We start from the raw sequence: 27,253 nt of genomic DNA on the forward strand, positions 1-27,253 counted from the left end.
CTTCAGTATTAGTATTTTATATGAATACAAGTTTATTTGTATTTTTTCCCCAAAAATTGTATATTCTTATATACAGAATATATAAAAAGTACGTGTAATGAACGTGATGATTATAATCTGACTTTTTATATCTTTGGATCAATAAGAATTTGATAAATAAAAATGCGTGCGAAAATAATTTTGATAGTCATTTTCACGTACTGTTTATAAATCTTTACGAAAGATATAAAATAATGCTATAATGTATTTTATATTTATTATTTACATATTCCATAATGTACTATAAGTAATTATGAAATTATTTATATTATTACAATTTTTATAAAAATGAAAGAAAACTTATTTATATGTTTCGATACAAAAAAAATGGGGAAAAGAAATATGGAAAAAAATTTTTTTTTAAATGAAAAAGAAATATTCTTTGTTGTATTTTAGATTGTGATAAAATCAATATGTAATTTTAATCTTTACATTTAATATTCATTAAATTTTTTATTTTATTTTTCATAATTTATGATCAAATAATCACAAATATTAATAATTAAATTATTTAAATTTTTCTATCATCTCCATTCAATATCATATATAAATACATATATAACATAAAATTTTAATACAAATATTTTTTTTTTGATGAATATTTTTATTATTGAATAAAATATTCTTCGAATTAATGAAAATAACACTGGTTTTGTATAATTTATAGACTATATTATACAATAGCAATAATTATATAAAAAAATTTTTGCATGATAAAAGAGATAAAACATCTACCAAGATCGTAACTATAGTAAAATTTTACTGTATTATCTTTTATCATGTTGCTAATGTAAAGAATCGAAAAAAAAAAGTAATCTAACCGAAAATGGATCAATATGTATCAATAATTGAATTCAAATTATTTAATTATAGATATTTCTATTCTTCAATATAAATTCAATATATAAAAATAAAATTATATTTAATAATAAATATTAAATATAAAAATACTAAACCTAAAAATATTAAAATTATATTTTTAAGTTATATTTTCATATACACTAAAATATAATTTAAAAAAAATTTCGTTTTTAAATTTACATGAAAAAAAATTTGTTCCTTCGTTTTATTTCCTAATTTTCTTTTGTATCCTATTCTAGAAATAAGTAAGAATTTTTGTTTCATTCTTGAAAATTATAAAAATATGAATTAATTTAAATTAGTTATATTTTTTTATAATACTAATCATTTTTAAGATTATGATTCAATTATTATTATTTTTAAAAATTATATTATTTGAATTTTTTTAAAGTATTTTACAGGACAAATTGTATAAGATGAACAAGGTTATAAAAGAAATATATGAACTATGAAATACGACAAATATTGATATAAGATATGAGATACAATTACATATTGCACAATTACATTGCATAAATTTATATAATTATTATTACAATATTTTGTTTAACATTTCCTTCAAGTTACAAAATGAGATCATAATAATGTATGGAATTTTATAATATTATTGAATTGAGAAACTTCAGAGTGGATCTAGATATTTTTAATTTCTTCAAAATAATTGTAACATGCATATCAAACTAATCAAACTAATTTATTTTCTTATTGAAATTGATATTACCGATATCAATTTTTATCAATGTTTATTAAATATATTTATCATATATATTATTGATTTTATATTTATTATATATTTTAATGATTTTAATTCATATATTCGTATATTTTATAATTTTTTAATATAAAGCTAATATTCTTTCATATTATACAAATTAATAGCAAAGATATTGGGTGAGATTTAATTAATCAGAATTTTTAAGAATCTATATCATGTTTCAAGACAAAATCAAATATTTTCAAAGATTTATTAAATTTATTAGACTTGAAATAGCACAAAATCAATTTGTTTTTTAAATTCGTAATATATTAAGCGATATCATAGTTCTTTTCATAAATTTTTTTCTTTTCATGTGATAATTCAAGATCAAAATTTATTGATTAGTTTTCTATAAATTCTCTTCTGAACAGTTTTCTACAATAATTCCATAGAATTTCTATTTAAACATCCAATAGCGTCAACGAGCAATATAACATGCGATATAAAAATATTGAAATAATTAAAATATTGTTTTTACCTATTATTTTTAAAAATAAAATTTTGTATTTTATTTACAAAAAAATGAAATTTTAATCTTTTTCAGTTAAGGATGAACTTATTATAAAAGAAATTGCCATTTTATGTAAAAAGTGTCATGATAAAATAAAAATTTAAACTAAAAATTTTTTTAGTATGAGATACAATGCCTTTTTTTGTGAAGAAATGTTATAAAAAATATTATAAAATAAATAAAAAGATTAGACGTATGAATGATAAGCAAATATCATATTTATGTATTATATATTATGTATCATATTTATATTATTATCGTGATGATTTGATGTATGTAGGAATACATAAAAGATAATTGAAAATTATATCTAGAATTGTCTAACAAGTATAATTTTTTTTCTCTTTTTTTTGCGTATTTTAAGTATCTGATTATTTCCTTTCTCTTATTGATGACGATTATATTGATAAATATGATAATATAACGAAAATAAAATAATATTAATATTATTTTATATTTATATTAATATTAATATTATATTATTTTCTATTAACTTATTTTTTTTTATCTATTAAAGATATGTTTATTTTGAGATTTTAAAACTTTCGCTTGAACTTAATCAAGCATATACTTATCAAATTCTATTTGAGTTAATAATAAAATTTTCATTATTATTGTAATAAATTTTATAATAAATATATATTCTCAGAAGGGTTATCAGATAAATAAAATATAAAATTTTTAATATGGATTTACTTATATTCTACAAAAGTTATTTATATAAATAATCAATGTATTAAATTCTATCGCGAGGTAAGATTATATTTTTGTACATTATAACGAAGAATTATATAATAGAATTAATATATATATAATATGTAAGAATTAATATTCAGATGGTAAAATTTTATAGATAGATGTAACAGCATATTTGTTTCAAAAACTAGATATTTATTATTTAGATAACTTCATTAAAGAGAAAGTAAGATCAAGATTAATATAATAAATTGAATTAAAATTTACCTTGATTTATTTTTGCCAAAGATTATATCTATATATGTAGTCTTTTTTTATTGATTTTCATGATTTTAAGACATTTTTAAGAAATCATCATTTTAAATATTTTTTTCATATATAGTCACTTTTAATCCATAATGATAAATTTATAATAATAAAATTTTGAATTATTTTGATAAAAATATTATATATTGTGTTATTGAATTATACTTATACAGGATATGAAAAATTATTTGTCATTAACTTTGATTATAAATATTGATTTTGAAAGAAGATTTTACATATCTTTGAATCGGTAAAAATCTGTTTAAAAAGTGATTGTAAAATCGATTTTACAATTGTGTCGTAAAATTCATCATGAAAAATAACAGTCTCAAGGAAATCATGAGTTTCAAATGTATGTTTCAATTGTATGTTCTCTTACAAAAAAATATTTATTTAAATTTATTTTATTTACAGAATATACATTTTTTATAAAATAACTTTTTTTACGAAATGAAATTGTAAAGATTATAGAATTTAATATAGATTATGAATATATGTAATAAAATATTTCTGTCACTATTTCAATTGTTTATATAAACGCAAATGTATATATAAATGTATCATTATTCTTAGTATTTGTTCATAGAGATTTTATTTCGTGAATTCTTTGGATGCAAAAATAAATAAAAACAATTTTTTAAAAATTGAAATTGCAATAAATAATGTTACAAATATAAATATTAACTTATAATGATATTACGATATCATTCAACTCCTCTAATTTCCCTCTCCCAAGTTTAGTTGTGATGATATAACTTAATCATTATATATATATATATATATATATATATATATCGAATTGAAATTTTAAAGTGAATGGAATAAAAGACAGGATTCGAAATATTATATTTTAGTTGTGATATATATATTAGTACAGTGTATTATCTAAGAAATTAACGAATAATTATTAAAATTATATATTTATTTTTATTTTATTTTTATTAAAAATATCATTTTATATTTATTAAAAATGTTTTATATTTATTAAAAAATATAATCTTACATTTTATATTTATATATTTGTTAACATAGTCATAATGTTTATTGCAATATATTTATCAATTTATATATTTGATGATACGATAATATTGTAGATTATATGTTTATAAGAGAAATAGATAGCAATCATATATTTATGCATATATTGTAATATTATTTTAATTATAGACGGATGATCAAAATTCAATTTAGTAATAGTAACAATTTTTTGTAAATACAACAATTTGTTATACTTTACAACAATTTACAACAATTTAGACCATAATAAACATAATATTCTTCGAGATATATTTCAATAAAACTATCATAAATATTCATTGTTCCAATATTATATTAATAACAAAGAAAATATACAGTAACACTAAAATATATTTGCTAATTTTTTTTATATCTTATGAACCTATAAATGAATGAAATGAATATATTAAGCACTTAATAGTAGTTTTTCTAGTTTTTTATATTTACAGTACATATATAATATTGTACATTACAATAAATAAATATATCTGATAAATATTTATTTATTTTATATCATATATTAATTGTTTACTTATTTTCCTATTTGAAATTTATTTTTTATTATTTATAAAAAAGTTCTTCAACTCGGAAATTCAAAAAGCTATGAAACTGTAAAGATATGTAATATTTATGTAAGTATGTATTATGCAATTTTTATTTTGCTGTCCAAAATCATTTAAAGATGATTAATCAATCTTTATTAAATTCGACTTTATGTTATAACTATTTCTTATAAATTATAAAAATAGAAAAATTATTCAAACATATATTTCATTTTAAAAGAATTATTGTAAATCTAGCAAACATTTATTAATTATTTATGTATTTAAAATAGCTATAAATAAAAAATTAATAATTTTTTTAAATTTGTTTTTAACTAAAATTTTAATCAAATAACTATGCCATGATATAAAAAAACAAAATAAATATTGTTCGTTTTTAATAATAAATAAACTTTTTTATGATGCTGATTTCTGTTGAATTTTTAAAAATAGAGAAATTTATATTATACATTTTTATCTTTTATTAAATATTGGATTGATATATTAGATGAGAATAGAGAGAGAGAGGAAAAGAAATTTATACATATATATTTTATAAGATCTTTTTATTTTTAATATATTAGTTATTAAAAATAACTTTGTTTTTCTTTATGTATTATATATAATCATAATCAAAAAGATAAAAATGTTATATAATAACAGTATCTGTATCCGCTACTTTATATAATTACTATATTTCCAATAATATTAACTTTTTGCAAATTTCTTTCTTCTCTCTGTTCTATAAGAACATTAAAAATAACGTTCAATTTTTTATATACGTACATTCTTTCTACTATACTTATACTTACTATATACTATACTTACTATATACTACTATACTATATTTTATAATATATAATATATAATATATATAATATATAATATATATAATATATAATATATAAGAAACTGAAACTTAATTAAATTTTATAGATTACTTAATTCATAAGCTTGAAAAATGAAAAATAGATGAATCGCTATATTTTTGTATGTAAGTGCGTATATACATCTAAATCGATTTTTATTAGAAACAAGAGAATAACAAAAATGACTATTGCATTTATTCTTTCCGATAACACCGAATAACATCGTTGTTTATACAGTTTTTATTTTTGCAATTTAAACGATTCATATCAAGATATGATTATTTAAAATATATTATATATATGGTATCTTGCAATATATCATTTTCAATGAAATTTTAAACAAAATCACAATCAAATTTTTCTCGTAAAAGTATAATAATTTTTATAGCTTATCGAATAATAATAATTCATTCGAAATTTAATTTTAATTCCTATATTTAAAATCTTTTAAAGAAATTCAATGAATGATATTCCGTCGATATTATAAAAAATATATTATAAAAAAAATGAATTTTCGAATATTCAATTGTATCATTCTGGAATAGAAAATGCAGATTATTATTTCTTTCATAAAAATCATATCATATCATATCATGAAAATAATGTAGACTTACCTCTATCTTATATCTAAAATTTTTTATTAATGAAATAAAATTAAACTAATATATTTATAATTGTTTCATTATATTTCATTTTTCACTCTTCAATTAATTCACTGATACATTTAATGATCTATGAAACTGATTTAAGTACAATTGATTTTTATTATATAAATCAAGCAAATTTGTATTAAAGCAAAATTTTAGAAAGTAATTAAAGGAAGCAAATAATTGTATTGTAAAAAAATACATTCAATTTTTTTAATTTGAAATATATAATAGAATTATATGAATTGTTCCCATAAATTTCAAATAGATAGATTGAGTATTATGTATGGATTTAAATAAAATAGTACATAATTTATAAATTTAAATAACGTACAATGTTGTACTGAATATTATACAATTTGCGATAAATTATTTGCATTAAATTTTTCTTATATAAATTATATAAATAAATAATAAATAAAAAAAATAATAAATTATCTATCATACATTATATATATTATATTACTAAAATTTTATTAAAAATAATCTAAAAAAATAATATAAGATTATTATTTCGTTAATATAAAAGCGATATTGTGATACGATAAATATAGGTCACCAACTTAAGCGCTTTTAATTCTATTATCATATCATTCAATCTAACCCAAAATTAATTACTTAAACTATTATAGAACATATGTATAAAATTTATTTTGTTATTTTGATATGTAGAATCGTCTAAAGATGTTTCATATTTTTATAAACGTTCTATATATATATAGAATGTCTATATATATGTATATATAGACAGAATATATATAATATGTAGAATATATATAATATGTAGAAAATCTATATATATGTATATATAGATTTCCCTTCATTTTTCACCACTATTCTCTACTAATAATCTATTGTTCATATTCAAATATTATTGAAAATATCAGATTTTACACTTTACATATTTCCGTACTGTAATAATATAATAATAATTATTATATAATAATATTTATTATTTATTAATTATTAATATAATAATTATTTCAAGCAAATTCTTTTTTCTAATTTAATTTTTTATTTATTTTTCTTTTTCTTATCTTTTTAATTTTATTTAAACATTTTTCTTTTTTAAAATGTTAAAACATATTATGAAATGTGAATATATGAATATGATATATGAATATTTTTTAAACTTTTCTTTCTTATGTACTATATAAAATATTTTATACTTATATAAAACATTGAATCCCCATTTATAATTTGTTACTATAAAAACGTTTACAGAATAAAAATTAATAACAACAATAATTTCAGGTATAACAATTTTTACTACAACTTTTTCTTCATCGCTTAAAATTTACTGCTGATAGTTATATTCTTAACAATAGATTATCAATAATGGTGAATCAAGTGTCATGTTAATAATTTCATTATTTAAAAATTTAAAAATTTTTCTTTCAGTTTTTTAGTATTATAATCTCTTACTTGATTGTATTAATACAAATAAGTTCGTCGCCAAGTTTAATGAAACTTTTAAGCAAAAGCCTGTAAGATTACTTTTATGATTTATTATTGCTAAAATCATAATTTACTTATTGTATTTCATAACACATCAATTGTAATTTATAAATAACAAAGTATATATAATAAAGAAATTGTTGGAAAAAAAATTTAATATTAATTCTTATCTATTTATATAATATTTTAAGTTTAAAATTATTATTTCAATATTTAATATAAATATACTTTTTTTCATTTTATTAGATTTACTATCTTTATCTTTCTATCTATTTCGATATAATAATTTTTCTTTAGCACTTATAAATTCGAAACAATAATAATTTTGAGATCGATAATTCTTCTTATTTAATAAAATGTTTACAATTGAGAAAAATAAATAGAAATAAAATAGAAGAAAAATAGTAACAAGATATAAAAAACATTTTATTTTTGTTGCAATTCTAAAAATTTGAAAAGGAAAGAATTCAAAATATCGTAAATAAAGTTCACGTTCAATTACGAAAAATATTTGACATGCGATTATAAATTTTTTAAATTTGGAAATTTTGGAAGATTTTGGAGTTTAGAAATAATTTTTTGATGTTGTAATTGAGACTTGTATTAAATGTATATACAATCTTTATTTTTTACATCTTATGTCCTAACTTAACCTTATTTATTGTGATTCTCAATCATCATACAAAATAATAGCTACCAATATTTAAAAGTGATCGCAATCATTTAATGGAAACATTAAGTTGTTAGTCGCGAAAATCTATGTATTTTTATATAACGAAAAATTGTATTCGAAATTGAAAAACGGATTAAATTTTTGATGCGAGAAATAAATCTGACTATTTTTCCTTGCTGTTATTAAGATTAAAATTATTATATAACTTACTTATTTTATTACGATAGTTTACAATTTACAATTAATTTATAAAACAATATTATACTATATTTATTTTAAATTTGAAAGATCTTTGAAAGAATTAGAAGCTCATTCTATGGATCTTTTAAAAGAAATACAAAAATAAAATAAAGAATTTTTAAATGATGAAAATTAAAATTAAAAGTTATAATGATAACGATTTTGGTATGTACATCTGGTAATTTAATTATAATCTTCTTGACTTAAACCTCAAGTTCTATTTTTTTCGGACTTTTTTTAGGAAGTAAGATATTTTTTTAAAATTGACAATTGACAATTATGAATAATTTTTTAAGTATGAAGATTATAAAATATATATTAAAAATAGCGAAAAATATATAAAAGAAATATAAAATATAATAATGATGTGTTTAATGTTAAAAATTTGTTTGATACATGTGTGTACATTCGCTATGAAAAATTTATTGACACATAAATATTATCTATTTCTAACTATTTTCTCTTAAAAGCAAAAGATATATTTTTTTCATTTTTTATGATGATTTATTATTATTTTTTAATATAGTTCTTATACTTGAAGTCTATTTTTAATTTTTAATTAATTAATATTTTTAAAATTAAAACTTATATTAATAAAAAATTATTATTATTTTCATATTGGAAGTGAGTCGAAATATTTTCAATTATATTATACTTTATTACTTATGTTTAAAGATCAATTTTTAAAATAATTTTTTTATTTTGCAATATTCTTTATATTGTTTTATATTTAAGTTGTTGTACATATATATATCTTTTTTAAAAAGCGACATTCTTCAATTCTTGAATATAAAATATTTATAGAAATAAAATTATGCGAATATTTTAACTTGAAAGAAGACATTTAGATATATTATATAGTATATATATATATATGTGTATATATATATGTATATATATATATATATATACATATTTATATGTGTATATATATATATATATATATATGTATATATATATAATATATAATTATAAATGTTTGCAACATTTATTAATCGCGAAATTTATAAACAATTTATTCGGAGAAATTTTTCACATAAAAACTCTTTTTGTTCTTATCGCACGCGGGTTATTATTAAACCTAAGCCAAGAACGATGTTATTTGAGAACACTGTCTTTGTGAATTTCATCGACATTTGTAATTATATATTTCTGACGTATGTTAAATCAATTGAACCGATCCTAATGGTGATATATTCCAGATACGATTAACTCAACGGCAATTAATATTATTCTAGTTCGAGAAAATCTATAAAAAAAATTAATAACTGATTATCAATATCTTGATATCTTCTTATACTAATCACCAAATTCGAGGAATTTTTCTCTAACTTGGAATTCTGGCGAATCAGACACTAATCACGATATTATTATCGTACCTCATTGGAAAACTGAGATTGAACTAGATTGAAGGAATTTTCTGAGGGTATGAACTTCATTTGTAAAGAAAGTTTTATTGTGATCAAATCGTACATTGACAGACAGTTAGGTAGTTTGTGAATACATCATGTTCTCATTGTCGAACACGCACATTTATGTTGCTGCAACATTCTGAAAGACTGTCCTCTAATAGACAGACTTTTAACAGACCTGCTCTCGCGCTCTGCACGAACAATTACTTATAGAATCCATTCAATTTTAAGAACGTATATCATTTATTACGAATTTTTTGAAGGATATCATTTATTATACAAATATCCAACTATTATCTTATATCCATTAAAATCATTACAACTACATTACATATTATTTAATATACTAAAAAAATATATATGTATAAAATATAATATATATATATATATATATATATATATATATATATAAAATATATATATATATATAATAAATATATAAAAATTAAATATTATTATATCATTAAATATTATTGTGAGCGCGAATGTAATTAGATAATTATAAAATTTATAAAAATATTATATATAATTATATATAAAAAATATAACAATATAATTATAAAGAAACATTATTTTGTTGTATTTATTATATGAAAATTAAATAAAAATTGTAAATTACATAATAAATATGATTTTTTTCAATCGTTAAATCTTATATAATATAATTAAATATAATAATTATTAACATTTATTATGACAAAGAATAAAAATAAATATATTATTGGAAAATGCTTTGTCAATCTCTGCATAAACTAATCTACTATCTGATGATTAATATTTTTGAAAGATATAGAAAATTATTTATAATAATTATTTAAAAGATAAGAGATTTACAGAAAAAACTTTTAAAATCATATTATATTTTTTCTAAAATAAAAAAAAATTTCAATCTTCTTTTTAATATAAAAGTTCAATTATCATTGATAAATTATATTATCAAAATATATAATATAATTTAATATTAATTGTTTATCAATGACTTGTCAATTCGAAATTTATCTATTTTTTTACAGAATAATGATTTTATATATTTATATGAAATTTATATTATAGAGAAATTTTTAAAAATAAATTTTCAGAGAAAAGTAATACTAATTCAGCCTGCATAATATATTAATTTTATTTTCTTTCATTTAGATAAAATGTAACGAAATATTAAAAAATAACAAATTGTTATATTTTAAGAAATCAAATTAAATGTATAATTTGAAATTGATAAAATAAATTAATAGAAAATATATTAAAAAATTTCACGAAATTATAAACAATTGCAGAAATTTATACTAAATGTGTGCTGTATATGTATATGCAATCCTGGATCATTCAAGTTTTTGTTTCTTATATGATTTATCTTCTAATCTCTAATTAGATATTAATAAATATTATTATTTAATTACTAAATCTATTTAATTCTCATTTTTATTTTAATAGTGAAATATTACATTTTAAGGTTGTTAACATTCTTTCAGCGATGAATATATAATCTCATTTACACAAAGTGAAATTATATAGCTTTATTTGTGAAAATCTTCTATCTTCGATTGAAGATAGAAATGAAATCCAAATAAATAATAAAAAAAATGATATAAAGGAAGGATAAGAAAAATATATATACGAAATACATTCATTAACTTCCAGATAATTGAAATTTAAATGAAAGAAAAAATTGAATAATATGCTCTATCATTATCACATTGAGCTTGAGATAATATAATTTTACCATGTTATGAATTTTTTTCTAAATAATTTATATTAACTTTTGCTATTTTTTTGTTGATTGGTTTTTTAATTCATCTTTTGTTTTTATTAATAATTAAGATTAAATTTTTTAATTGAATGTAAATGAATGTAAGGATTAGAAAAGAAATATATAATTTATAAACAATTGAACAACAAGTGTTTATAATTTATGCTTTATATATACTTATGATCTTATTTTGCTAGAATTTAAACATTTTTTCAATCTATAATCTTAATATATATTAGATTAAATTATTTTTGATATAAATATTTACTTATTATTGTTAAAACAGAACACATTAATTAATTATTTATAATATTTTTGTTTAAGAAACTGTTCAGGAAATTGAACAACTTCACACGTGATACTATTATCACTAGAATCACTTAACATATGTTTTATCCAATATACTCGTATCGTAATTATTCTAAAACCTATAATACACGATAAATATCAGTTTTATAATCTGAAGCTAATCTAAAGTTGATATAATTTACGTACTATGAATTATTTACGTTTATGAATTACGTACTATTTAATTATATTATACATTATCTTTCAACAATTATATTATATAAATTCATCAATGCCAAAATTAAATATTGGTCCCTATCACTGATACAACCATTACATTTCATTGTTGGTTACAAATATTTCAAATTGAATATTTTTTTTCTTCTTTAATTTTATTGTTTTTTCCATCTTTTGTGTATGATTATATAATTTTTCCTTTTTTTTTTGATTATTTAATCATAACAATCTAAGTATATTTTCTATATACATTATAACTCCATAACTTCTTCATTGAATAATTCTTCTGGTACCACTTATTGCGAGATTAACCGCAAAACAACTTACTCGCAACAGCTTACTCACAAAAATTCTTTATATGGAAAACGTTTTCTATTATTTTTGATTGCTGACTTCCATTCAGCCTAAACAAAGAATGGTGTTATTTAAAAAGATTGCCGTTTTAATCGACACTTATATATACATATATACACGTATATTTTTGACACACTTTAGCCTGATTGAAGCGGAGTTTGATTCCAAAGGTAATATATTCCAGACACGGCTGACTTAACAGCAACATCATTCTAATTTGAGGAATTTTCCTCTAACTTGGATGTATCGAGAATATGGCATTGACTGCGATATTATTGGTTATTATCGTGCCCTACCGGAAAACTGTGATCCTCCCAATTGAATTGAGAAAGAATTTTCTGAGAGCACTCACAAAGAGAACTCTCATTATGAACAGATCGTATTCTGATTATCGATACAAATAGACAGTTCTTTGTATTTACATATCGTGCTCTAACTGTCGAATACGATCACCGTTGCGACGTTACGAGAGATCCAGCCATGAATTTTTAGAACTTTCAGAAAAAAAAAAAGATCAGAAAAACAATCCACAATGAAGATATCTATATATATTGAAGTCTAAATTATTAAATTTCTTATAGAGATATTAAAAGAAATAATTAAAAAAAATTTTAATCTTAAACAAATAAAATAAAAGAAAGTCATATAAAAATTCCAATAAATAGCACTAAGATTTTTAGCAAATTAGTTTTAATTCTTAAAAAGAAAAATACAAATTTTCATAGTTATCAATTAAAAAGAATTAAAAAAGCATTAAATTGTATTAAGAGGAATATATTTTCAGACAAATATTAATGAAACAATTAAGAGATTCAAAGAAATTAATCATCATAAATACGGACAAATAATCAAATATAAAAAGAACAATCATTATATTTTTTTTTAATTGCTATTTTTCATTGATCTTAAAGAAAAGGTAAAATAATATGTCTAATAAAACCTTCAATAAAGAAATAACAATTATAAAATACAATAGTAAATAAATAAAAATTATTAAATATGATAGTAACTTTTCAAATTTTTAGAAACAAAAGAAATATCTCGATAAAGGTTATATCAAATATGTTCTTGACTTCACTGCCAGGTAAAATAAATAATGAAAAATAACTTTTTTTTTAAAAATGTCAGAATTATATAGGTTATAAAATTAATCTGTAAATATATAAAATAAATACAATGAGAAAACGAAAGCACTATTTCTCATATTAAAATACAAAAGAATTACATAAAAATGTCAATTCAAATCTTTTACTTTAATTTGAAACTCTAGACAACAACAATGTACCCAAACAAGATAACGTTATTATGCAATATAGCAACTCGAGCAAACAATTCGAATATGGATAACTCGAAAAAAAATATTTCCTTTAATAATTTATTAAAAATTATGAATTAATATCTAGGAAAAGGAAAATTTATTAATAATATTAATTAAAAATATAGAAGTGATATTTAGGATGACTATCAATCAATATTTATGTATGTGTTAATGTATGTAACATTATGCATATACATGACAATAGAAACTAATTTAAAAATTATAAATATTTAAAATATGCAAGTATCTATCATAAAAAATGCAAGATACTCATAAAAATTTCCAAACAGCGAAAATAAATTTTACAAATATAATTTAGCCATCAGACAAACGTTAAAAAATATTTTTGTTTTATCTGTAATATCTTATCTATAAAATCTATTTTGCAAACAATTAAGCTAAAAATTAAATTAAAAAGTAAATTGAAAAATATCTAGCAAATACAAAAACACAATTTAAGAAAGACAATTATTAATTGAATGCAAGTAACAAAGAAGTAAAGCAATTATTTAAAATTTATTATTATGAATATTATTGTAAATATCATATTTCTATTCTCAATCTTTTATTCTCAAATGAAATTATTATTTATTATTTTTTTTAATAAAAAAGGAAAACGAATAGGAGATTGAAAGAATCAAATATTTTTTTATTTGCCATAAAAAAAATACCTTTAAAAATCATTGTTTTTGAACATTTACAATATATATTTAAATCCAATATAATTAATACTATAGCTAATCCAGATTTATATTCTGTCCATACATGATGAAATTAAGATAATCTAAAACAAGCTATGAAAAATATAAAATTCATTACAGAAATGTGGAATAAAAAGTCTTTAACTCATGATAACATTCTGTTCGATTAAAAATTTAATGAATTGTTATAATTATGATATGATATGATAATTCAGAAATTCATATAATTTCTGCAATTTTTATGTAATATTTATTATTTCTGTAATTTTTATGTAATACTTACAATTTCTACAAGTTTTACACTATATATAAATACTTTATTTAAATATTGCAAAAATATAAAAATATTCAAAATTATTTTTAATTTTTCATATTGAAAGTAAGAAATAAATAAATCAAAATTAATGACATTAAAACAAAAATAAAATAAATTCAATGGCAATACTGCAAGAATTCAATTACGCCATAAATAATCGATAACTTCTAAAATACAAAAAAATTTCAAAATGCAATCGATGAAATAATAAATATCCCTAATAATAAATATCCCTAAATATCCCTAAATAAAGTATAATGAAAAATATTATTCAATCAAATCATACACAATAAGATTAGATTATATAAATTTTACACCAAGAAAAAAAAGTATCTACTATAAAATAATATAATAATACTATAATATAATATAACGATGTAACATGGAATAGTTATATAAAGTATTTAAAAATGAATATCTCCAAATTTAGATGTGAAATAAAAAAGAATAAAAGAGACGTGAATTAATCGCAAAATATAAAAAAAAAATATTACTAATTATTAATTAGTACTATACATGATCATAATTTTTCTTATGAAATAATATAAAATTCTTATATAAAATTTATAAAATTTCTAAAAATAATATAGAATATTCATAATTAATTACGCTTGAAAAATTAATCTGAAAGAAAATTAGAAGTAAACATTTTTTAAAAAAAAAATTATACTCTTCGTATTAATTTGTATCTTCGTCGATAAATAAATAAAATGACACGTGCAATATTCGATTGATCTTAAAGAAAAATTATGTTGAAAACATACGATTTCGAATAATACGACGATTATTTGTATCGCAATAATCATGAAATGCAAAGGAAACTATAAAAACAGGCCGATAGATAAACCTATTCATTTTAAAATTTGCAATACTATATAGCAAAAAAAACATAAAATAAAAGAAATTGATAATTTATAAAAAAAATAAGAATTTTTTAAAATTAATTAAATATAATTTTTTTATTAATAAGTATATTTGTTTATAAGTATATCATGTAATTATTTACATGAACAAAATTAAGAAGAATATGAAAAGTAAATATTAATATGAATTCTCATGTAAAAAAATAATTTTTTTTATATATAACGAAGTAACAGAGAAATATTATTTTTGTAAAAGAAGTTCTCTCACTGAGTCCTAAATTGTTTACATTGATTCATTCTTTTTTGTTTATTAATGTTATTTACTATGTTATTTTATAAAGATATTTGAGACATTTATAAAAATCAACTAATATAATCAATAAAAAAGTTTCGTAAATTATTTTATTATTATTCTTTTATTATATTACATTATATTATATTAATATTTAAATAAATTTATATACTATATAATTATTTTTATGAAATTATAGTTTAAATAGTATAATTATAAAAATTATATAATTTTATAGTAATTTCTGAAAATTATTATTTTATAAATTTGTTTATTAAAATTTTAATATATGCTTTTGGACATAATTGTGGCGTTTAAAACAAAAATGTTAGCATGAATACCAGAAACCCAATATGCTCCCGTAATATATATCATTACCATTAATGAGATATTTACTCTATATATGAATCAAAAAAACAATTACGATATGGCTGGAGTATAATATGTTATGATATAGTTAGCACATTATTTCATAAATTATATAATTATTATTTTAAATATTATAATTATATGATTCTGCAAAACGTGGGATCTTTACCTGGGATCCTCAGAATGTTGTTTAGAATATTCGATATGTTGAAATAGTTGGACGAACTTGTACACAAGTGTCCTGCAAAATTCCTTGATATTAGCACAAGAAAAATAAGATATCGCTATCTTTTGTGAAATCAAGATCACCGAAAAAATTACGATCACTTTTAAATAATGCACAAAATAGATTTTTAGATGGAGAAAACGTGAAACTAAAGTGAAAAGAAAAAGAGTCCCTTTTTGTATTAATGGTATATCTTACAAAATTTTTTTTATTACGAAAATAATACTTGTTTATTCTAAACTGGAATACTTTATTATAACATTAATATAACATTATATTGCAATATAAACGTATTAAAAAATTTATTGGCTATTGTACTATTGCAGATCTCTTTAGAATCATTTCTTAGTGTCGGTTCTTAACACTTTTATTCCGCCAAACTAAACATTTAAAAAAAATTATATTTAAAAAAATTTAATTACAAAAATCTTATTAACATTTCTGCATTTTAAATTAGAACATTCCACAATCACGATTATATATATTCCACAAATTTGGTAAAAAATTTTTAAGCCATTGAAAATTATATACACAATATTCCTAGAATTATCCTTTAGTGCTCTCTAAAATTCTTCGCATAGAAATAACTTAATTAATCCTTTTTCTCTCTCTCTTTCGCAACCAATAAGAACTGATCGATCCTCCACATCTCGTTTAGAATACGTATCCAAGATAGAAAGGTGTAGTCATCTACGTATTCGATACAGCCTCGAAAGCCATCCTCGTCTACGGCATGACTTCCGGTCAGTGTGTCGTTCTATTTCAAATCGTCTGCGTGAATTACATCAAGAGAAACGTCCTTTATCTTCTCGGACATTCAGATGGCAATACTTGTAATTTTCACTTATTTAAGCAGCAGCTTAAGATTATACGTTCTCGATAAGAACCTTAAAATGAATTCACAAGTAAGAAGATTCATGATTTCGACATGAAACCGAAGAAAATGGTTATCTTGGCCATAGACAACGGAAGTATCCTCTTCTTCCAATATGAGGATAGGGAGGATATTTATACAGGATATAATAGGATATAATAGGATATAATATTTAGATGGAATGCGATCAATCCTTTCGATTCAAGGTGTTTCAAGCAGATGTTCATAAGCTCGGAATAGAAAATCATCACTTACGTTGCCGATTAGGTGCGAGGGAAAGCACAAAAATCGAATTTCCCGGATTATACACGAAGGGTACAGTCGAATACGCTGCCACTCAAATTTTGAACATTGTATATGTGATGTTAGGAATATAGTGTTTTGGAATTGAATAAATTAATTAACGTGAAATAGTTTTTTTTTCTCAAAACTAAAACTCTCGAAAGTTAACATAATTTAACAATAAATATTGTTGAAAAATTGAATATTTTAAATATTTAGAATACACGTTAATTTTATCGATAATTATTCTTATAGTAAAGTATTTCTATCTTTATAATTTTAATTGCAAAAGTATAAAATATAAACGGCTACTTTTACATTACTGCTCTAAGTTATTTGTATTAATAAAGGGTGTCCCAAAATTCATTCAAGGTTTGAATTTTGCGCTATTTGTGCGATAGTGTTGCCAACGAAAGAAATAATATTATAATAAATATTGAATAATTCGAATAATTATTGAACAATTTACCTTCATATAAATTCGCATTCACAATTACTGTCTGATGCGAATTTTGAACTGGAAGCATCGAACCATTTTATATTCATCGAAAATGAGGCTGATCAAACAATAGTAGTTAATGGTGCTCGTTATCGCAACATAACAATCCAGTTTTTCAGCTTAAAATGCAAGATATGGAAATGAACGATATGGTTTCAATAAGACGATACAGCCCGAAAAACAATTACTACATGAGTTATTTCCTGGTCATAATTTCCCGTTTTTAATCAGAATTGGCCAGCCAAATCGTGCGATTTAACTTTTTTCTTGGGATTTTTGAAGTTTAAAGTTTATATTATGGTCGACAAGCCCACCTACTCCTTGAAGGAGAAAATTGAACGCTGTACCAATGAAATTCAGCCACATTTATACAAAACAATCATGGAAAATTTCAATAAAAGCGTGTGTATGTGCCAGCAAAATGTGCGTGAAGACCGTTTATCCGATATGCTATTCCATACATAATCCTATACTGTATATTTCATGGATCAATAAAAATTTACAATTTTTAATTACAAACCTCTTTTCTCAAAATTACTTCTTGCATGAATTTTGGGACGTCCTTTATAATCAAATAAGTTACAATTATAGTACTAAAAATTAAAAGATGAATTAAATTTTTAAATGAATAGTTTTATATTTGTTTGAGATAGCATTGATAATCTATTAAAAATATAATCACCAACATTAAATTTTAAAAAAGAAGTTATAATGAAAATGAATGAATTTGATATTATTATTATGTTTTTATGATAAGTTATATTCAAATTATAGTAAATCGAATAAATGGAGATTATTTGTATTCGATATAGTTTTTGGAATGAAAAAAGTTTGAAAAAATTCATATATCATATATTTAGAAGAGACTGAAAATTGACATATAGGCAGATTTGAAACATTTTTATATTTCCCACGTTAAAAATAAAAAGAAGCGTAGATTATATCATATCACTTTATATCTTATTATATATTTGTGTAGATTATATTAAGTTATGATTACTTTAAATAATTTTATTATCTAAAACTATCTTATTTTATCAAAGAAATTATTTTTAGTGCTGAAAAATATAAATATTTATTTTATTTATATAAGATTTTTATCATTATATAACGATATATATAATGATTTTTATAAAATATTATTAATTTTATACGAAAATACAATATTATATGCCAACTTTTGTTAGTTTCAGTAAAATTAAATATTGTTATAATTACTATTTTAAAATTCTATATTTAGAGAGATATGAGGCATATAGTCAAGGAAAATTTGGTACATATATTATACCTTTCTAAAATAATTTAATTTTGCATAATCTATTCAATAAATATTCTTATATAAAGGAATAATGATTTATATATTTTAATAAATGTCGTTTGAATTGAAATTTAAAAATTGTCGAATAAATTCACTTAATCATATATTAAAAATGCTATATTGAAAGTTATTAATGAAAATAAATTAATAAGAACAAAAAGCTTAAATATATAAAATTAATAGAATAACATTATCTGGATATATAATTAAATATAAAAATAATAGTTTCTTATTCAAATTTCATAAGATCTACGAACTGAAGAAGAAAAATTATTAACGAAATATTTATTAATTTCGATAAATCATAATTATGATATTTGTCATATTGTACGTTTCTGTTAAGATAAATGAAAATAATATAAGTATTGAGAGTATATATAGAAAATAAAAATCTTGCTTTAAAATTTTATATTCGAAACCAAAAGCATTGGATTTAATATCAAATATATTTCAAATAGTGGCTCATATAATGTGCTAGTATAAGCATTCGAACAAACATGTTTTATTATGAAATTTTTAGAAAATAAACTATTTTGTTTTTCATGCTTCTCACAAATTTATCGATCTTCTGATAAGTGAAAACGCTTGAGACATTTTACACTGTTTATGAAAAATCTTTTTAAACACATTTTTGGTTAAATTTAAAAAATTTATATTTGTTTTTATTAAAAAATAGAATATTAAATGTAAATGTGTAAAAAGATCAAAAAAATTTTATTTAATTTCATTTATGCAATTTTTTTCAGAAATATTAATTCTTACCAATTTCTTTTGTATATGTATATACTTATTTATAGCATTTTCTTCAATATTTTATAAAAATGAAAAAAATTGAATAAAATCAAAATATAAAACGAACAATCTAAATAAGATCAAAATAGAAAAAATAATTTATTTTAATATATAATTATTATAGTGTACAAAATATCTGAGTTAAATGAAAAAAATCTAAATATATACATATACATATATACAATGTTTATAAAAAATATTCTTGGACGATAAATTCTAAATATCAAAATAATGGAAAAATTCTTATATGTTCCATAATGACTATATATTTACCATAATGATTGACCATTATAACCATTTCAGATAGAATGAAATGACAGTAAAGCTTTTTAGTGTGATACATTTACATTATAATATTGCAATGTATCAATGAAATAATAATCTTGTATTTTTCATACATTATTTATATAAAATTTTTGTGAACTCTATTATAAAATATCTGTTACTTAACAATTTATTGCGAAAAAATTATAGCAAACTTTATTATGTAATACGTTTTCTTCAATAGGCAAATTAAAAAAAAATTAATAGATAAATCTTTTATATCATTTTATTCAAATCCACAAATAAATCGTTGAATGACATTTAATCTGACTATATGAAATTTACAAAATCCTATATTTCAAATTAAAAAGTTGAATATATTTTTTTTACAATTATTTACTTGTTGGGTAGTGAAACCAATAAATAAAAATGTTTAGTATGAGCTAAATGAATATATTTAATTATAATAATTGCATAATATCTATCTACAAAACATTTCAAATAAATGTATTGAAAGAAAAAGGTATCAATTATGAAATTGTAATATTGCTGGCAATATTCAATAATAAAATCACAAATAAAATTTCAGTGAACTTTAAATTCTATAACAGTATATAATTATTTATTTAACTTATTTCTTCTTAATATTTTTACGAAAATGAAACAAATATTGAAAAATTGTTGGTATATATTTTATAATGTGATACAAAAAAAAAACAAGAAACAAAAATTTCTTTTTAAATAAAGATTGAGGAGTATTTTCTTAAATTTTGTACTTTTTGGACTGTGATTAATGTAATTTTAATATTCTTACATTTAGTATTTAATATATAATTATTTTCTTTTATTTTTGATTGTTTGTTATTAAGAAATCACAAATATTCGTAATTAGTTATTAAACTGATAATTACTAATACTAATAATTAAATTATTTTTATTATTTAATTCAAGAGAATTTTATGTATTTTTTTAAATTTTACAATATGATTTCTAACTTTTTCTGATTATAAATTTTTTTATAAGAAAAAAGATGAAATTTTCAATGTCATCAATAAGGATTTAATGTTTGTAATGACAATGAATTCACTCCAAATTTTTTAATCATTTAAATCATTTTTTTTTGAGAATGTATATTAATAATGATATCTCCTCAAAAAAGTAGTTTTCTCATTTTCTATCAGTATTATAAATAATATCAAATATTTTTATTACGTTATAGTTATCTTTATTTTGTCAATTTTATAAACAATATCAAATATATTATTGATTTAATTTGAAATGTGACTTTTGAGTGAATGCAGAGTCTGACAAATTAAATATCAGAAATTATTACAACATGACTTTTTATTTTCTTCTAAATCAATAATTATTATAATTGTTATGTTCATTTGATTAAATTTTTTCTTATCATTAACATAAAATATTGATACTACATAAATATCTAATGCTTCATTTTTCGATACAATTTTTAATAAATTTCAATTTTGCTATGTTATGATATTTAAATTTTTTAAAATAATAAGTTTTCTATTTTTTCATAGAATAATCATTATTTTTCATAGAAATGATTTGATTACAGTGATTCATATTAAATCATTTCATTTACAACTATTTGTTATCATTTATGACCTTAATAAAAAATAAAAGGATTCTTATTTAGCAAAATATATTTCTATATGTGCACTATCCTTAATATAAAATTATTTAAAGAGTTTGTAATTGATTTTTGAGATAAAAATATAATCTTATATTATAAATTTTTTATATTAAATTATATTTTTATTTCAATATTGCATCAATAATCTAATATTCTGATAAAAAATTTTATAATTAGGAAAAATTAAAAATTCATAACGTTAAAAAATTATAGAATCTATTTAAACAGAAATGATAAATGAAACTTTGTCAGTAATGCTTTAATCTCACTTCAATTACATCCAAATAACGATTTTTGGAAATAATGTTTAATTGGAGCAAATTCGATGTTACAGATAATCACTTAGATTATAATATTCTTGTGATATTTTTGAGATTATGTAATATAACTATATTGTATTTTTTGATGACTTCATTTTTCTTCGTGAACTCATATAAATCATATTTTACTGTCACTAAATAAATGCATTGTTTTGCATTTTATTTTGCGAATTGTGTTTTGTTTTTCGAATGACTATGAATGAATTGAATTTGAAGTGTGAATTTGACGCTAATTTTAAATTTATCCAAAAAGAAAAGTTTTGATACATTTAAGATCTTTTGTCCATTTATTCTATCATTATTCATCTCTTTATGTGTTATATTGAAAAGACAAGAAGATTTAATATGTGTAAATGATAATTCTATTTTTTCGAATTTTTTTCTTTTTTGATAATGAATATTTTAATAGATAACAATCTGATACATTATCAATAAAATATTTTGGCAAGTTCAAGATTTATGGCACAGTGTAGAAACTATATCATTTAATTAAAATTATCCAAAATTCTGATGAATACAAATGAATGAATATTTCACAAAAATAACGATTGTTAACGTGTTAATAATAAACATGGTCTGACGACACTCGTAATATATAGTTTTCAATATTTAAACTTGCTCAAAACTAGACTGATAATAAATGAGTTTTCTGATATTGCCGAGAAATATTTATGAAAGTTAAGAAAGTTCTGAAATGTTAATTAAATATGATTAATAAAAATTATTAAAAATATGAAAAGTATGAAAAGATATATGTATATATTTCTATATTGCGAATGTAGAAATATCGTCCAAATAACGATACTTGAAATTATTTTATAAGTTCGGACTTGTTGAAAAAAACTGAATATATATTATAATGTAATATAATATTATAAATATATATAATAATATAAATATATAATACATATAGTAATATTGTAATATATATACAAAGTAAATGTATCTCTCGATTTACTATTATAAAAAATATGTATACAATGACAAGTAAATTATTAATATTTTTTTTAATTTTTACATTGATACATATATATATATATATTAATAAAATTTTAAATGAATTTTTTTATTTTTTAGATTCTCATCGAATTAATGAAAATCAACGATGGTTTGTGTCGCCGATGATTTGTAATCGCCGTTCTATAATGACAATAATTACAAAAAAAAATAGGATAGAAAAATTTCTGAAATAAGACCATAACTGTAATAAAATTTTATCATATTGTCGTAATACAGAACTTATTAATGGATTAAAATCAATAAATAAATATATATATATATATAATAAGAAATATAAAAAAATATATATAAGGATATTAAAATCACACATCGAATTTATGTTTTTCTACATATAAAATACTAAAATTCTTCTGAAAGAATTTTTTTTTCAACAAAATTTACAAGAAAAAACTTTTGTTCTTTCATTTCTTTTTCTTATTTTTTTTTTTTTGCATATTATATTATGGAAATAGAATTTTTTAAAATCTTTTTATTCATATGAATTAGTTTATATTTACTCATAACAATGTATTTATTTTAAAACCATATTATTTTTTTAATCTTTGTAATCATTGAAAAATTTTTGAATAAGACAAATTGAATAAGATAAAAAAAATTATTAAAAGAAATACATCAATTATCAAGTACAGACGAAATTAATATATAACATAAAATGCAAACTTATAATTATAATGAATTCTTATAATAAAGACTATTTTTTTCAACATATTCTTCAAATTACAAGGTATTTGATACATAGCAATATATAGAATTCTGTAATTTTGTAAAATAATACTATTTAATATAGAGAAGAAATATAGATCGTTTCATATAGTGGATAGCTATAGATATTATTAATATAATATAATCTAAAAGTAAATTTTGAAATAATTGCAAACAATTTCGTGAAAAAGTACAACATTTTAATCAAAACGAACAAGAAATACGATTATATTCGAGAAATATTTTTATGAATAATATAATACAATAAATATAAAAAATTGTAAATGTTAATGCATCAAATTTATATTGGTATTATTTTAAGTATATGCGTATATAAAAGATATCGCAAAATTCATGCAAGAAGTAATTTTGATTGAAAATATAGATTTACAATTAAAAATTGTAAATTTTTCATGTATTTTTCATTTATTGATTCATAAAGTGTACAGTATGGGATTATGTACGGAATAGCATATCGCATAAATGATCTCCACGCTTTTGCTGGCACATATCCACTCTTCTGGTGAAATTTTCCATGATCGTTTTGTATAATGTCTGAATTTCATTGATACAGCATTCAATTTTCTCCTTCAAGATGTGGGTGATCGTGGGGTTGTCGATATAAATTTTAGACTTCAAAAATCCTAAGAAAAAGTTCAATCGTTAAGTCGCACGATCTGGATGGCTAATTTTGATTACCAAAACGGGAAATTACGATCAGAAAATGATTTTTACAGTAATTGAATTGTTTTTGGGACTGCTTGTTGAAACCATATGTCATCCATATCCATATCTTGCAATTTATATCAGATACAAAAAAACTGGATTATCATGTCGCGATAACGAGCACCATTAACTGTTATTGCCTAATCAGCCGCATTTTCGAAGAAGAATGGTTCGATGATGTCTCTAGCCCAAAATCCGCATCAAATAATGACAAGTTTTGAATGCATTTGTTTCTTAATAATTACTGATGGATTTTTCGAACTCCAAATACGACAATTCTCTCATCATCAATCAAAAATGATTTTGTTCGAACTATAGCTATCAAACCTTTATTATTTTTAAAATTTTTAAAATAATTTATAATTGCTCAACAATGAAAACGCGTTATTTTTTCGGATAATGTTTCATTTTTAATAATCCTAAACTATCAGCTGTCTCGCTGTCTTTTTCTTTTTCTGTCTTTTTGACAATACTTAACCGCACAAATGGCATAAAATTCAAATCTTGCGTGAATTTTGAAACACCCTTTATTAAAATATGATGAGCGTTATTATTGTATGTTTGTATAAGCACAGAGTATAATATAGTACATGATATTTTTTCTCCAAATTTATTTAAGAAATATGTATTTCGTATTCATTTATAATAAATTAGAAACATCGTCAAACTTGTTAGAAGCGTCAAAGAAAACGTCAAATAAATAAAAAATTATAAGATATTTTATATAGGCTCTTTTACATTCTACAAAAATTATTTTTATAAATAACTACTATATTAACTTCTATCGTGAAATAAAATTATTATATTTTTTATATTATATACAAAATATATAGATTATATATATATTTATATATATATATGTAATATTAAGATTTTATAATTAGAAATAATTATTATATTTGCTTCGAGAATTAGATATTTGCTACTTAAATAATTCCATTAGAAACGAGACAAGATGTATATTAATATATCAATTATGTTAAAGTTTATTTTGATTTACTTTTATGAAAGATTATTTTTATATATTTTTTATATATTATTGAATTCTGCATATAAAGAAAAATTATGAAAAATTATTTGTCATTTTAATTGTTGATTTGACATTTGATCATTGGTCTTGCGATATAATATTGCATTTTCAGTGGAACAATCATTAAAAATAATTATCAAAATTGAATTGGAGCATAATTTTCAAAATCAAAATATTTTTTTATTCTATTATATAATATGCATTACCAAAAGATTAAAAAAAAATTGGGTCATAAACGTACTGTTTTTTAATTTTATGTTTATTTAAATTCATTTTATTTATAGAATATCTCTTTTTTTATAAATTGCTCATTTACAAAATAATTTTTTTATATTATATTTTATATTATATTATACATTTTTTTATATAAATATTATTTTTAATATATTTTTTTTTAAACTATTTAATGATTTTTAGAATTTTCAAATCTATTTCTTAATATTATTTATAATTAAATATTCTATTGAAAAAAAATTTCTATGCTCATATTATAATACGTTATAATATATATATATATATATATATATATATATATATATATATATATATATATAATAAATATAATATATATATATATAATATTTATATAATATTATAATATAATATATATATATATATATATATATATATATATATATATATATATATATATATATATATATTATAATATAATATAATATTATAATACATTAAGAGATTACTACATGCAAGATTGCACAATTTTATTATATCTATGGTGACAAAATTTCTATATAATAAATTTTATGACAAAAATTAGAATATGTTCATGGATTTTCATCACAGATTTTAATCAAACAATAACATATAAATTTTTTTAAAATGTGAACACAATCAACATAAAATGGCGATATTTTTTTTTTAATGCGAAGCAAACTTGATATAAATAATTTGGTTATTAAAGATTGCATTGAACTGGTATTAAAAATCTTGTATATAACATGTTTCTTTTATTACGATATATATAATGAACTCAGGAAGTTCTCTTTTATCAATAGAACTAGATGCAGAT

Source organism: Apis cerana, unplaced genomic scaffold (assembly GCF_029169275.1).
Source record: "Apis cerana isolate GH-2021 unplaced genomic scaffold, AcerK_1.0 Chr0_AcerK, whole genome shotgun sequence".
Taxonomy (NCBI): domain Eukaryota; kingdom Metazoa; phylum Arthropoda; class Insecta; order Hymenoptera; family Apidae; genus Apis; species Apis cerana.